This window comes from Canis lupus, chromosome 23 (genome assembly GCF_003254725.2).
Source record: "Canis lupus dingo isolate Sandy chromosome 23, ASM325472v2, whole genome shotgun sequence".
In the NCBI taxonomy this organism is placed as follows: Eukaryota; Metazoa; Chordata; class Mammalia; order Carnivora; family Canidae; genus Canis; species Canis lupus.
This window is the reverse complement of record NC_064265.1, coordinates 33,899,611-33,914,877: the sequence shown is the minus strand read 5'-3', so window position 1 is coordinate 33,914,877 and position 15,267 is coordinate 33,899,611.

Sequence of the window (15,267 nt, the reverse complement as noted above, 5' to 3'; positions counted from 1 at the left end):
ATGTATACATATGAATGAGAAGACCCTCGCAGTCATAGCATGAGCCCCCAAAGGTCCAAAGTCTGTAGTTCTAGAAGGCCTCATGTGTCCAACTCTCTACTGAAAGCCTTGACAGAGAGGTCAGCTGCTGTTTGCACACCTCCAAAGCTGGGCTACCCCAACTTCCTTTAACTCAATCCATTATTCTGAGGAGAGAAAATTCTTTTCTTAAAATAGTGTTTATAGGATAGTCACTAATATAACAGTGATTCTTTCCAGTTGATAGGACTGTGCATGACTTTTTAAACAAGTTTCCATCTTCATGCTCAAAGTTCTATATTTACTATCAGAAAAAAGTCAGTATAGATAAATTTTTGGTAATTATGTAATTTATAATATTATTTTGTAAAATATTAAACAAAAACCTGTACCTCTATAACTTCCACTGATTTGGTTCTTGTTTTAGCCCTGGATCTACACAGACAAGTCTAATATTGCCCATGACAACTCTTGAAGTACGTGAAGTTAACAGCCAGGTAAGAGTTTCACAGAGAATGTTAGTGAAAAAAATTGAATCAGAGGTAGGTAACTGCATTCTTCAGGTGTACATTGCTGCTTCATTTTTCAATGGGGGCATCTAGATTGCTTGCAAGAACACATTAGTAGGTGACAATCAAATCTACCTAAGCCATTTGGCCATAATCATTCCCAAATATATTGGTTGAGGTTTTTTGAAAAGTCCCTTTCAGTAATTATTTAGATATCAAACACATACGAAGGATATTTTCAGTTGCTTAATTATTACTTTTTTAAATTCTTTTTTGTGGTGTTTTTAAAATACTTAAAATGTTTGAATTTCATGTAGATTTAGAAGGAATTTTACAATATGTGGAAAATGTGGATTTAAGTTATAGTAGAACAGAACCATGATAATATGGTTTAAATTGCAGTTTTAAAGACTTCTCAGACCCTAGAGTTGGTATGGGATTGGTCACAAATTAGAAGCCTTCTCTGACTATTTGCTGAGTGATTAACCCATTATCATAGAGTTTTCTATGACACAGTAATTTGGATTCTGGCAAATGAATCTAGGAACTAAGAGTAATTCAACACAATTCATTAAATATTGAGTGTCTATTATAGAGCACACTATACCAAGGGCTAAATTTCCAAAAATCACAGTGAGCAAGAAAAAGTTCATCATGGGCAAATTGAAGGATATACAGGTCAATAATCTCCATAATGTAACCAAACTCTACTCACTTTTTACCACTGGATTTTGTGAAGGGTTAGGTTGATTGAGTTCAGTGCAACCAAAAGAAGCAAAGCAAGTATTGGTGTAATGGAAAAATGCCAAGCTCTGGGATTTGTATTCATTGTGTGTGTATTGTTTTAAGAAAATAGAAACTGAAAGAATGGGATGTTCTCAGTCTATTATTTCAAAAAGCTAGCTATACTAGTCAGGTCATGATAAAAGAAAAATCAAAACTGGAATAAGAGTTGCTGTTCAATATTGAACATTTGGATCACTTCAACAAATATATGTTGAGCAAATTCCATATACAAAGAGTGGTGCCATAAGGGACCCAAAGAAAAGTAAATAAGAGGGACAAAAGGGACTCACAATTTAGGTGGGGGAGCACATAAATAATATTAATAGAAAGTAGACTATGAAAAGAAAAGAAATAGACTGTGTTAAGTACTGCACTATAAGTAAGTTGCTATGGGTGCTTGAAATGAGAGGAACAAGGGAATCCAAGTTTTCTTGGAGGGGGAATGATTTGACTGGGGCCTTAAAGATTTGTCACTACAACTTTATAAACCTAAGTTAATATATGTTTCTATAGCACAGTCACTTATATCCCGATTCTCCCTTTTCTGGGAGGTACTTACAGAGTAAAATGAATGACATCAGAATTCCTCACTAGTTACCTGACACAAAGTGTTATTTGACCCAGAAAAATTGGCAAGAGATAATTTCTGAAGCTACAATGAAGGCAGATTCAAAATGTATGTCATTTTATTAAGAGCTAATTCAATTATGGGTTAGGTTATGGTAGGCAGATTGAGTCAGAGGTTTAAAAAGAGAAATGGAAATTCTACCAAACCATCTGAATACACGAAAGGTACATGAACAGTGTAGTGGTGACTCAGCAAGAGTCATCCTCATTTGTCCCTAGAACATTCTCAGAGATTCCTGAGAACTCAGACTCTGACTTATATTCTAACCTAGAAAATGCAGGAGTCCCAGGTAATCTTAAATGTACCTCCAGGATATATAATTGTACAGGCTGTTTGAGACTATTAGAAGATGATGGACAAAATGTTTTTGACTGTGATGCAAATATAGTTCTCTCACTGATTGTATGAATTTGTACATGTCACTTAGCCTCTGTGAGGCTTAGTTTGCTCTTCTTTAAAATGCCTACCTTGCAAGCTATTTGCTAAAGATTAAGGGAGAGCATGTTCATTTAAAACACCTAGCACAGTGCCTTGTATATACCACATACTCAACAGATTATAGTAATTTGGACTATTATTATATCTTGATGACATTCATTCAACCATTGATATTTATTGAGTCTCATCAAAGTGCAAGGTCCTTTTCTAGGAAAAAGAGTAAGATACTGAAACTGGCAAGTTGAATCTGTTTCTATTCACACATCTGGACCCCTACTCAGCTTAGTGAGAGGTTGTAATGCTACATCGGTTAAAGGTAAATGGATGGTATATTTTCATTGCATACTCAAGTGGTAGGGGGTTCAAATTTTGATTGCACAAGGTTAAGGGAAAGTTTAGATAAGATTATGTGTTAAGTAGGACTGTGTAAGGACTGAGCAAAATAATGTATGTAAAATGCTTAGCATGGTGTCTGGCAGGAGTAAGGACCAAACACACATCAGCTTTTACTATCATAGGTATATAACTTCACATTTTTTGTTTGTATACACATATGCATGTTTCCTTGAGGAGCCTTTTATTTTTTGAATTATTTTTTTAAAGATTTAATTTATTTATTCATGAGAGACACACAGAGAGAGAGATGCAGGGACACAGGCAGAGGGAGAAGCAGGCTCCATGCAGGAAACCCAATGTGGGACTCGATCTTGGGACTCCGGGATCATGCCCTGAGCCAAAGGCATACTCTCAGCTGCTGAGCCACCCAGGCATCCCTGAATTATTTTTGTTTCATTAAAAAGTGGTATTGACTTCTGGTTATAGCAAAATATATATTACCATATTTTATTGATTCTAAGAAGCATATTTTTGACAGTTTCCCTTAACATCTGTAAATGATGGTGTTCTCACTGCCTGTACATCTACAAACTTCATGGATATTCCTAAGGATAGGACTAGATAACTATATCCCCTTAACATTTTAATCAGCAAATGATTTAAGAACCGTTCGAGGAAGGAAAATGAGTCCTTATTGTCATCAGAAAACATTCCTTTAACACATTATGGTAAGATCAAGAAGAGATCAGCATCAAACTTTGCACAATGGACAGCAGCAACTTTGAGTACAAAACACAAATAATAATGAAATGCTTTCTAAAAATTGTTGCATCACCAACTCTCTTAATAAAAGAAAATAATGTCATGGGGAAAAGCACAAATATCAATAATTCTCAGTCAAAAGGTAATTCAGAATCATCAAACTCTTGAGTGTGAAGCAGTTTTAAGACCACCTTGATTAATTTTATATTACTTATGTTTTCCTTTGTATATATGCTCATGAGTAATGATAAAATTATATATATATATATAAAAGATATAAAAATTTCTAAGTGAAAGATAACTTTGTGTTATAGTTTAATTGACAGTGTTATTATTACTACTCTGTCCCCTTGGTTGCATGAAAAACAACAGTATGTCTTATAATCAGTGGCGATTTGAATTCAATGAATGCCTTCCAATGATAAACATGAAGAAATGGTGAATGCAATATTTACTTCATTGTGCAGATGAATTTGCAATAAAGAAAGAGAAATGCCTAAGTGCAAGAAACCATGAAGAAACTTGAAAGGGATTAGCAGGTGAGTTTATGTTGAGGTACTGATTTTATGAACTTTGACACTTGAGTTTGACCCAAAAAGGGAACATGAAATGAGACTCTGGTGCTATAGCAGGTAGAGTTAGACCTAGGAACCACTCATACATACAGGATCCATGAAGGGCAGTATCCTAAGGAAATTAAGAAAATAATCTACCTACTTGCACAGGAAAACGATAAAGATTTTCTCTTCCTACTTCAGCTCATGCAGAATGTCAGGAAAATGAAAATTCCAAAGCTAGGGCTTAACTTCATGTGGGTCTGGGTTTGGATTTACACTGTCAGCATTTTCTTAGAACGGAGCCTAGAAATTGACATGGAGATTGGTCCTCTGGGACTCTTGAAAAAAGTAAATGCAAAACTCCTCTGGAGGAAAATTTGCACAATATAAGTCACATAGATTTCTTACAGAAAAAGAAAGCCTCATGTTACAGGTTACATTATTGTTTTCAGTTCTTCATCCCTTTCTATATTCCCCCTTAACCCCTACTTTGCAATGTCACTTTGCAGTTCCTCTCATTAGAGGTGAAAAGTATTTCTCCACCTCATTGATATTGGATTTGACCATGTGGCTTGCTTTAGCCAATGGATTATTGATGGACATGAATCAAGCTAAGTCTTGAAATGTACTTGATGTGGCTGTAATTGCCCTGTTGCACTTCTGCCATCATTTTGGCCTCAAAATAAACAGATATGGAACTGACCTGAGTCTAAGATGCAGCTAGAGCCTGAAGTATATTAGGACCTAACCTGTAGCTTACAGTCAAACCTAGCAAGAGCCCAGCCCAGATTAGCCAAGCCTCAGATGACCCACAGGTGTGAGCAAAAATATATGCTTAATAATAATCATTATTAAGTCTATTTTAGACTGAATCCTAAAATAGTTTATTATGAAACATTACTGTGACAATAACTGATTATAATCCAATAATAAATGAGCTTATAATTTAAAACACTTAGGCACATGAGCAATCAACCATGAGTAAGAATCAACAGAAACCAAACAAAATAATTAGAACACAAATATTCTGAAATAAGAGAACAATCTGAAAAATAATGTAAAATATGTCTAAATGATTAAAGATATAAAATAGTGACTTTCTAGGGGCAACTGAGTGGCTCAGTTGGTTAAGAATCTGACTCTTGATTTTGGCTCTGGTCATGGTCTCAGGGTTGTGGAATGAATACCCATGTCGGGTCCTCAGTGTGGAGAATGCTTGAGATTCTCTTCCTCTGCACCTCCCCAATAAATAAATAAAATCTTTTTTAAAAAATAAAATAATGACTTTCTAAAAACATATCAAGTTACTATGAAAAAAGTCAGATTAATTTGAAAGAGGACCAAATATAACTTTTAGAAATGTCATAGAAAGTTGATTCTAAATTAGAGCTAAAGACAAATTCCAAAATTCTAGTCCTTCTAGAACTAGAAGGTAGACCTGAGGAAATTATTCAGAATTTAATATTAAGAGACAAAAAGAGATAGGAAACAAGGAACAGATTAAGATGCTTGAAGATGCTTGTATTTTTAATTTTTTGAGAAACCTCCATACCATATTCTGTGGTGACTATATCAGCTTGCATTCCAACCAAGAGTGCATGAGAGTTCCTTTTTCTCCACATCCTTGCCAACCAACACTTATTGTTTCTTGTGTTTTTGATTTTGATCATTCTGACAGATTTGAGGTGGTATCTCATTGTAGTTTTGGTTTGCATTTCCCTGATGATTAGGGATGTTAAGAACCTCTTCCAGTATCTGTTGGCCATCTGTATGTCTTCTTCAGAAAAATGTCTATTCATGTCTTCTGCCCATTTTTAATTAGATTTTTGTGTGTGTGTGTTGAATTGTATAAGTTCTTTATATATTTTGCTTATTAAATCCATATCAGATTTATCATTTGCAAATATCTTTTCCCATTTAGTAGGTTGTCTTTTTGTTTTGTTGATGGTTCCCTTTGCTGTGCAAAAACTTTTTATTCCAAAATATATATATACCCCTATGTTTATCTCAGGATTATTTACAATAGCCAAGATATGGAAGCAACTCAATTTTCCATCCATAAATGAATGAATAAAGAAGATGCAGGGTGTATATGCTCACACACACACACACACACACACACACACACACACAAACACCACTGGAATATTACTCCGCCATAAAAAAGAATGAAATTTTGCCATTTGCAACAACATGGATGGATCCAGAAGGTATAATGCTAAGTGAAATAAGTCAGTTGGGGAATGACAAATATCATATTATTTCATTCATATATAGAATTTAAGAAACAAAGCATATGAACAAAGAAAGAGACAAAAAAAATCCACACAAAAAAAGACTTCAATATAGAGAGCAAACTGATGGTTACTGGAGAGAATGGGTAAAATAGGTGAGGGGGGATTGAGAGTACATTTTACCATGATGAGCACAGAGTAATGTACAGAATTGTTGAATCATTATACTGTACACCTGAAACTAATGTAACATGTTAGTTATACTTGAATTAAAAAATAAATTTGAAAAGTGGTACCTGGGTGGCTCAGTTGATTAAGTGTCTGACTCTTGATCTCAGCTCAGGTCTTGATCTCAGGGTCATGAGTTCAAGCCCTGTACTGGACTCCACACTTGGCATGGAAACTATTTTTTTTAAAAGGAGGAAAAAAAGAAAATAATAAATTTTAAAAGATTCTTGTAAGATATAACAGGTTCATTACTGTTGAAGAATAATATGACAATGGGAATAGGAAAAGGCATTATTTTAACATAATGAGGAAAGAAGGATGAAATTTTTCCAGAATTTATGAAGGACATACATCCTCTGATTGAAGAAATATTGTGATTCCCAATCAGGATAAATGCAAAGACATCTCTCCCCTAGGTATATGGTAGTGAAATTTCAAAACAGTGTACATAGACAGAAATTGTAAAGGCCACCAAAGAAAAAGACAAAATACCAGAGATGTAACCATCAGACCACCATAAGTAGTCCCCAAAAACAGAGCTTGAAGAAAGGAAAACAATAATTTTAAAGCAATAATATTATATATTATATCAAGATAAATCATTTTCAACAGTGAGGGCAAATTGAAAAAATACTTTAGAAAAACAAAGATGGAAAGACTCTATCAGTCCCAAGAGCCAACTGTAAGAATGAGTAAAGGATGTATTTCAGGAAGAAGAAACTTTTTTTTTTTTTGGAAGAAGGAACTTAAACCCAGAAGGAATAAGGAATGTTTGTGATGAAAGAAGCAACAGTGTTTGGAGGAAATGGTAAATATTTGGGCAAATATAACAACATTGACTAAATAAAATGACAATGACTATTGAGACTAATTTGAGGACTTTACAAAAAAGATGGAACTGAATTACTAGACCAAATTAATAAGGTGGTGAAAATTGAAATTAGTGCATTTTTAGATTTACGTTGCTTAGTTTTTCTCTTTGTTAATTCACGTACACAGTAAAAGAATAGGAATAGAAGGCAAACTTTCAAACTAGTAGAAGGAAAAAGGAATTTAAAGAACTCACTAGGGAAATAGAAAACAACAAAGGAAATAAAGTAAATAAAGGATAATATAAAGTTGAAAAATAGTTACATATTTCAAGTAATAAATTTATATAAACTATATAACTAGTTAAAGGAGAGTCTCAGATAATTTTTTAAGTCCATATATACAGTTTCAAAAGACATCCTAAAATACAATGACAGAAATGTTGACAATATTGAGGTAGAACTAGTAGATATTCTGTGTCAAATTCTGGACAAGTTAAAACTGATGTAATTTTATGAATTTCAGCAAAATAGACTTTGGGGAGATAAAAGAGATAAAAGGTCAATAGAAAATGATAAAAGGAACAATTTACTATGAGGGTAAAACTATCCTGAACCTTCATTCAATTAACATAGCCTTAAATGTACAAAGAATTAACAGAATTAAAAGAAGTGATTAAAAATCTCCACTATTATAGCTCTCTCAGTAATGAATAAATCAACTAGACAAAAATGTAATAAAGATATTGAAGATTTAATAATACAAGTCAAAGCCTGATTTAATTTATATAGAGAGTTTTATATCCAACAGTTGGAAAATAATCTTCATGCATGCATGGAATACTTATAAAAATTGACTATACATAAGCTACAAAGTAAATTGCAATACATTTCAAATAACCAATACTATATAGAAAACATGCTCTGACAAAAATGTAATGAATCAATAAGGAAGCCATCATTAAACCTAAAATATTTTGAAATTTATTATTTTTATTATTTTAACATTTTATTTTATTTATTCATGAGAGACACAGAGAGAGAGAGGAACAGAGATACAGGCAGAGGGATAAGAAGGCTCCATGCAGGGAGCCGATTGTGGGACTCAATCCTGGGTCTCCAGGATCAGGCCTTGAACTGAAGGCGGAGCTAAACCACTGAGCCACCCACGCTGCCCTTGAAATTTATTTAAAGAAGTTAAAAATAATGGGCAAATGAATAAATTATAAATTCTTTAAATATTCTTAAAATATCTAATCATAAAATTAGTACATCTTGAAGTTTATGAGATGCAGCTAAAGTAATATTTAGAGGCAGATTTATAGACTTAAATACATGTATTTTTAATAAAAGAGTTAAAATTAGTTAATTTCTGGGCAATAATGGTGGATTAACCATTGCACTCTCTCTAAAACCTCACAGATGTGATGTATAAGACCAAAGAGAAAGAGAAAGCAGCAAGCAGCAGTATAAGGTTATAAGCTAGAAAGTAGTAATGACTTAGCAAATCCACTTAGCAAATCCAAGAGGTTTATATCATAAGTTGTCAGTGAAGAAAACAGAGAAGGAACCTCATTTATACCACAAGATGCACAGAAAGATCAGAAATAGGAAAAATAAGTACCTCCGGAAATGAGGCCGAAGGTGAGGTTAAAACAGAATTACCTGTAAGTGGGTTTAATAAGTAGTTTAAGATTGAGAGAAATTTATATTATTGGAAGGTCAGACAAAAATGGACTGTCCCTCCCAATGAGAAAAAACAAATTCTAAAATATCTACCTATCTATCATCTATCTAATCAGTTTGAAGCCATCCTAAAGCTACAAAAGCAAGGAGACACTGAAGATATGAGGCCAATATCTCACAATGAAAGAATGTTCCGGGGGGGACACCTGGGTGGCTCAGTTGTGATCCTGGACTCCTGGGATCAAGTCCCACATCGGGCTCCCTGCAAGGAGTGTGCTTCTCCCTCTGACTGTGTCTCTGCTTCTCTCTGTGTCTCACATGAAAAAATAAATATCTTTAAAAAAAAAAAAAAAAAAAAAAGAAAGTGAGGTGAGCCAGGGAAGTGAGCCTTACTTTTGGCATTGCTTTTTCCTTTGTGATATTTGCTAATTTAAAAAAGGCAGCTGAAATATTGAAAAGATGAACAGATATAGGTTTCTGAGAAGCTGAAAAGCTGAACAAAGCTTTTGGCAGTTTTATGGCATCAGAAGAGACCAAAATTGTAGTCACCAAAGATGTTGAGGGTAGGCCCTAATAAACCCTCCAAATGTTGGAACCCATTCTTAGGAGTCAGGATGAATTAAAAATATATAAGCCCTAATAGCAATTGAACACAAAGGAAAAATGCTTCAAAGTTCTGAAGACAAATTATTTATAACTGTAAATTCATTCAAACTATAAGTTAAATATGAGGTTGGGTGAAAATATTTCTAGACATTCAAGATTTCAAAATATTTACCTAGAAAATTAATGGAAAATGAGCTCCACTAAAATGAAAATCATAAATTTAGAGAACAGAAGTCAAACAGGATAGTGGCAACAGAGAGTTTTCTGGGTAGTGGTAAAGAATGCTCCTAGGAGGACAACTGAGCAACAAGGACAACCTGTTTAGATCAGAAGAGGTTGAAAGTCCCTGGGAAATATTCAGGAAGATGAAACTAGTATCTAATATGTCTGCATGGATAAAGAGTACATTTAGACAATTGGTTGAAAGTATGAATTAGTGATGAGTAATAGACAAGCAAATGAAAACCTCAGAAAACTATAAAATCCAAGTTAAACAAATTTTTGCAAGAAAAATTTATCTTGGTATATTACAAAGTAAATTCTTGGTTCATTTAATAAGGAAATTTGGGTAATCATAATCAAACACTGAATAATGATTTAACCAAATTAAAATAGAACTATAAGTGGAGGATTGGGTGTGGAAGGCAAGAAAGAATGTGTATTTTAAAATAATAAAATAAAACAAAATAATAAATCCTCGACTTTAATAGAAGGAAATCATAGATAATGTCTACAATTAAAAATATCAAAAGTACCAATATATAAAAATGTTATTTAGAGAAATGGAGATTTAAAAAAAAAACAAAATAAGCACCTAGAAAAGCTGAAAGGGAAGAAAACATGGTTATGCCTGCTATTCTTACAATGACTTCTGAAAAAAAAATCAATACTTTTAACAATATGCATTTTTATTTGATAAAAATTTAAAATAAAAGCAGAAGGCTAAGTAGAACTTAAAAAATTAGGTATGTATACAACTCAGTGAATTTGAAAATTAAGTTTCATAAAACCACAGAAAATATAATGAAGGCAATAATAGAAATAAAGGTAAAAGTTAAACTAAAACAAAAAATAGCACCATTAATAAAACCACAAGGGAAGGGAGAAGAAATGTGTGGGAAATATCAGAAAGGGAGACAGAACGTAAAGACTGCTAACTCTGGGAAATGAACTAGGGGTGATAGAAGGGGAGGAGGGCGGGGGGGTGGGAGTGAATGGGTGACGGGCACTGGGGGTTATTCTGTATGTTAGTAAATTGAACACCAATAAAAAATAAATTAAAAAAAAACACAAGTCGATTCTTAAAAAGTCTATAAAAATTCTGTAGTAATATTAATAAACTGGAAGAGGAGAGAGAGAAACAAAACACTACATTTGAAATACCTATGGTTACAGAACCGGAGCTACTTGAACATCATAGTGTTCCTTATGCCTTTTAAAATTATGAACCTCATACCAATAAATTTGAAAACTTTAAAAAATGGGTAATTCTAGAAAAATATGACAACAAAACTGACTTGGGAAGAAATAGAAATCATTAAAAAACTAAATCTGTCAGAAGAAACACACAGTCCAAACCTAAATATAATTCTAAATACATTATTGGCAGATAAAATCTAGTATTATACATAAAAATCATTAAATGTGTACAAGCAGGAAAGAATTAGTTTAATATTAGTAAATGTGCTCATTTAATTCATTATAATAACAGATTAAAGTAGAGGGATCTCTAGGTGGCTCAGCAGTTTGGTGCCTGCCTTTGGCCCAGGGTGCAATCCTGGAGTCCGGGGATCGAGTCCCACATTGGGCTCCTGGCATGGAGCCTGCTTCTCCCTCTGCCTCTGTTTCTACCTCTCTCTCTCTCTCTCTCTCTCTCTCTGTCAATCATAAATAAATAAATAAATAAATCTTTTTTAAAAAAGGATCAAAGTAGGAAAAACCATATGATCATCTCAATAGATGTAGAGAAAGCAGCTAGTGAAATTCAATAGTCATTTATAAAATTTTAAAAAGTAATAACTTTTTAGTAAACTAAGAGTAGAAGGATGCCTTCTGAATGGACTAAAGTATATGTGCTATGGTAGACTAAAAAAATGGCTCCTCAAAGATATCAGCTCCTAATTTCAGGCACCTATAAATATTACCTTATTTGGAAAAGGGGGCTTTGCAGATGTGATTAAGTTAAGGATCCTATGGTGGGAGATTATTCTGGGTTATTGATGTTGGCTCTAAATGCCATCCCAGGTGGCTTTATAATAAAGAGAGGATCAGAGAAAGATTCCCGCCCCCCTCCCCTCTCTCTCTCTCTCTCTCTCTCACACACACACACACACTCTCACACATGAGAAAATAAGGTGAAAATGGAGTCAGAGATTGGAATGATGTGGCCATAAACCAAGGGAGAGATTCTCCCCTAGATCCTTTGGAGGGATTATGTCTCTGCTGACACACCTTGATTTCAGCCCAATGATAATGATTACATATTTCCAACTTTCAGAACTGTGGGAGAATAAATCCCTGTTGTTTTAAGGCATCTAGTTTGTGGTAATTGATTATAGCAGCCTTCAAGAAACTGATACATCCACCAAAAAAAAAATCTAAAGCAAACATTATATTTAATGATAAAATGTTAAAAAGCATTCCTTTAGTCAGCAAGACAAAGATGCCCTCTTTTTCAATATTCTTCTGGAGGTTTTGAAGTAAAGAAAGAAAAAATATAAGGACCAGAAAGAAAAAAAAAATATATTCTCCTAGGAGAAATGGTTGTCCATGTAGAAAATCTGAGAACATCTGCAAACTCTTGGAACCAATAAAGAGGCCAGGAGGTTAGTGAATTCAAGAACAGCAATACTAGGGCCCAGCGCCCCTGGCAAGAAAAAAAAGAAAAAAAAAAAAAAGAATAGCACTATTGTTACACAGTCTCTATTTATACCAGCATCAAATACGATGGAGTACCCAGAGTAGACCTAATCAGTATGTGTAAGATCTATATGGAGATAGTTATAACTTTTATTGAAGCATATAAAAGAACACCTTAGTAAATGAAAGCATTTACCATATTCATAAATGGAAAGATTTAATATTGTAAAGATAGTACCTTTCCCAAATTAATCTACAGTCAAGACTCTAACAGAATTTTGCACATACCTATTCTAAAGCACATGTTTTTATTTAACAAACTTTCAGAGAGAGCACTATATATAGTGCTTACTATGTGTCATGCACAGTTCTAAGCAATTTGTAAATATCCATTTAATCCTTAAAACACCCCTATGAGGTAAGAGCTATTATTATATGTGATGGTTATTTTCTGTAAACCTGGTTGAGCTAAGGGATGCTCAGGTAGCTGGCTAAAACATTATTTCTGGATGTATCTCTGAGAGTGTTTCCAAAAAAAGATTTATTTGAGTCAGCAGACTGAGTAAATAAGAACAATCTGAGTAAAGGCCTCTCACCATGTTAGAGGGCGTCATCCAATCTGTTGAGAGCCCAAATAAAACAAAAGGCAGAGGAAAGGCAATGTTGCCCTCTATTTTTGAGCTGGGACATCCATCTTCTCCTGTCCTTGGACATCAGGGCTCCTGATTCTCTAGCCTTTGGATGATTTTCAGGCCTTTGGCCTAAAATTGAGAGTTATACCATCTGTTCCCATGGTTTTCAGGCTGTGGGCTCAGACTGAATTATATCATCTGGTTCTGGTTCTCTAGCTTTTATATAGCAGATCATGGGACTTCTTGGGCTTTATAACTATGTGAGCCAATTTTTATAATAAAATATAAAGTAAAATTTTTATTGCTTGTTTTTCTGGAGAACCTAATACATTATCCTCATTTGACTGATGAGGTAAAGAAGGTTGAGAGGTTAAGTAATTTGCCCAAGGCCAAGTAGATATTAAGTGATGATGTTGGGATCCAGGCTCAGTCTACTTTAAGAGACCATGCATTTAACAATTGAACCAGGGATCCCTGGGTGGCGCAGTGGTTTAGCGCCTGTCTTTGGCCTAGGGCGTGATCCTGGAGACCCAGGATCGAATCCCACATCCGGCTCCCGGTGCATGGAGCCTGCTTCTCCCTCTGCCTGTGTCTTTGCCTCTCTCTCTCTCTCTGTGACTATCATAAATAAATGAAAATTTAAAAAAAATTAAAAATAAACAATTGAACCATATGGAGCCCATAATAAATTTTCTCATACATGGAAATTCAAAATATGACAAAAGTGGCAAGCTAAATAAATGGTGCTAAGAAATTTTAGAAAGATAAAGTTAGATCTGCACCTCACAGTACCCACAAATTCCGGATGGATTAAAGGCATGGAGTAAAATTGTAAAATTGTAAAAATTGTAAAAATTGTAAAAATTGTAAAATTGTAAAACTGTTGAAAGAAAAGTAGAAGAATATCTTTATGATATTTGGAAAAGAAAGATATCTTAAACAGGACAACAATATATAAACCATAAAGAAAAATGTTTTATAAATCTGAATATGTTAAAATAAATAAACTGTGTGGTAAAAGAAACCATAAAAATTTTGTAATAGGGATGCCTGGGTGGCTCAGCGGTTAAGCGCCTGCCTTCAGCTAAGGGCATGATCCTGGAGTCCCGGGATCGAGTCCCACATGGGGCTCCCTGCATGGAGCCTGGTTCTCCCTCTGCCTATGTCTCTGCCTTTCTCTCTCTCTGGGTCTCTCATGAATAAATAAATAAAAATTTTAAAAAAAATTTTTATAATACAAGTCACTAATGAGAAGAAGATATCAACCATTGATATAAAAATTAGTGATTAGTTTTCAGAATATGAAAAGATCTCTTAAAAATCAATATGGAGAAGAAAAGCCAATGGAATAGGTGAATAGTGTAAATAGGTAATCAAGAGAGGGGAAGAAACCCAAAGAGCTAAGAAATAATGCTCAACTTTATTAGTAATCAGGTAAATGCAAATTAGAACACAATGATAACAATTTATTACAGATATATAGTATGTATAAAGATATATAATGATATATGTTTAAATTTATATACTTAACTCAGGACTATGGCATGTTCTATATATCTCTTTCATTTCTCTCTTAATAAAACTTAAATACAGTTGCTTATTAGTACAGACATTGGTTTTTATGGCTGAGTAGCATTCTATTATAGAGATTTGCCATACTTTATATACCAAGTCATGTAGTAATGGACATTTGTTTCCTTTTTGTTGTTTCGCTTTTACTAGCAATGCTGAAATAAACATTCTTGTACATACAAAATGTGCAAATACCTCTGAAAGTTAAATTCTTACACATGGGCCTGATGGGTTAAAATTGCTGAACTTCCCTCTAAAAGGTTTGTATTAATTTGTAATCTCACTAATAGGTGTGAAAATACCTGTTTTCCAACTATATTGTAGACTTTAAATTTTTTATCTCATAGAACATTCTATCTTGATTTCATTTCAATGCATATTTTCATAATTATCAGTGAGGTTGCATAAGTGTTACAAACAAATTTCCTCCTGCCTATTGTTATTATTTAATTGTATGTTTAAACTTTTGATGCAAGTAAACCATTTTTGATGTAATAAATAAGGTACTGATCAAAGTTTATTTTGTTCCAAATGGCTAGCCAGTTGCCACAACATCATTTGCTAACTAATCCATCATTCTCCCACTGAATGGTAATGCCACATTCTG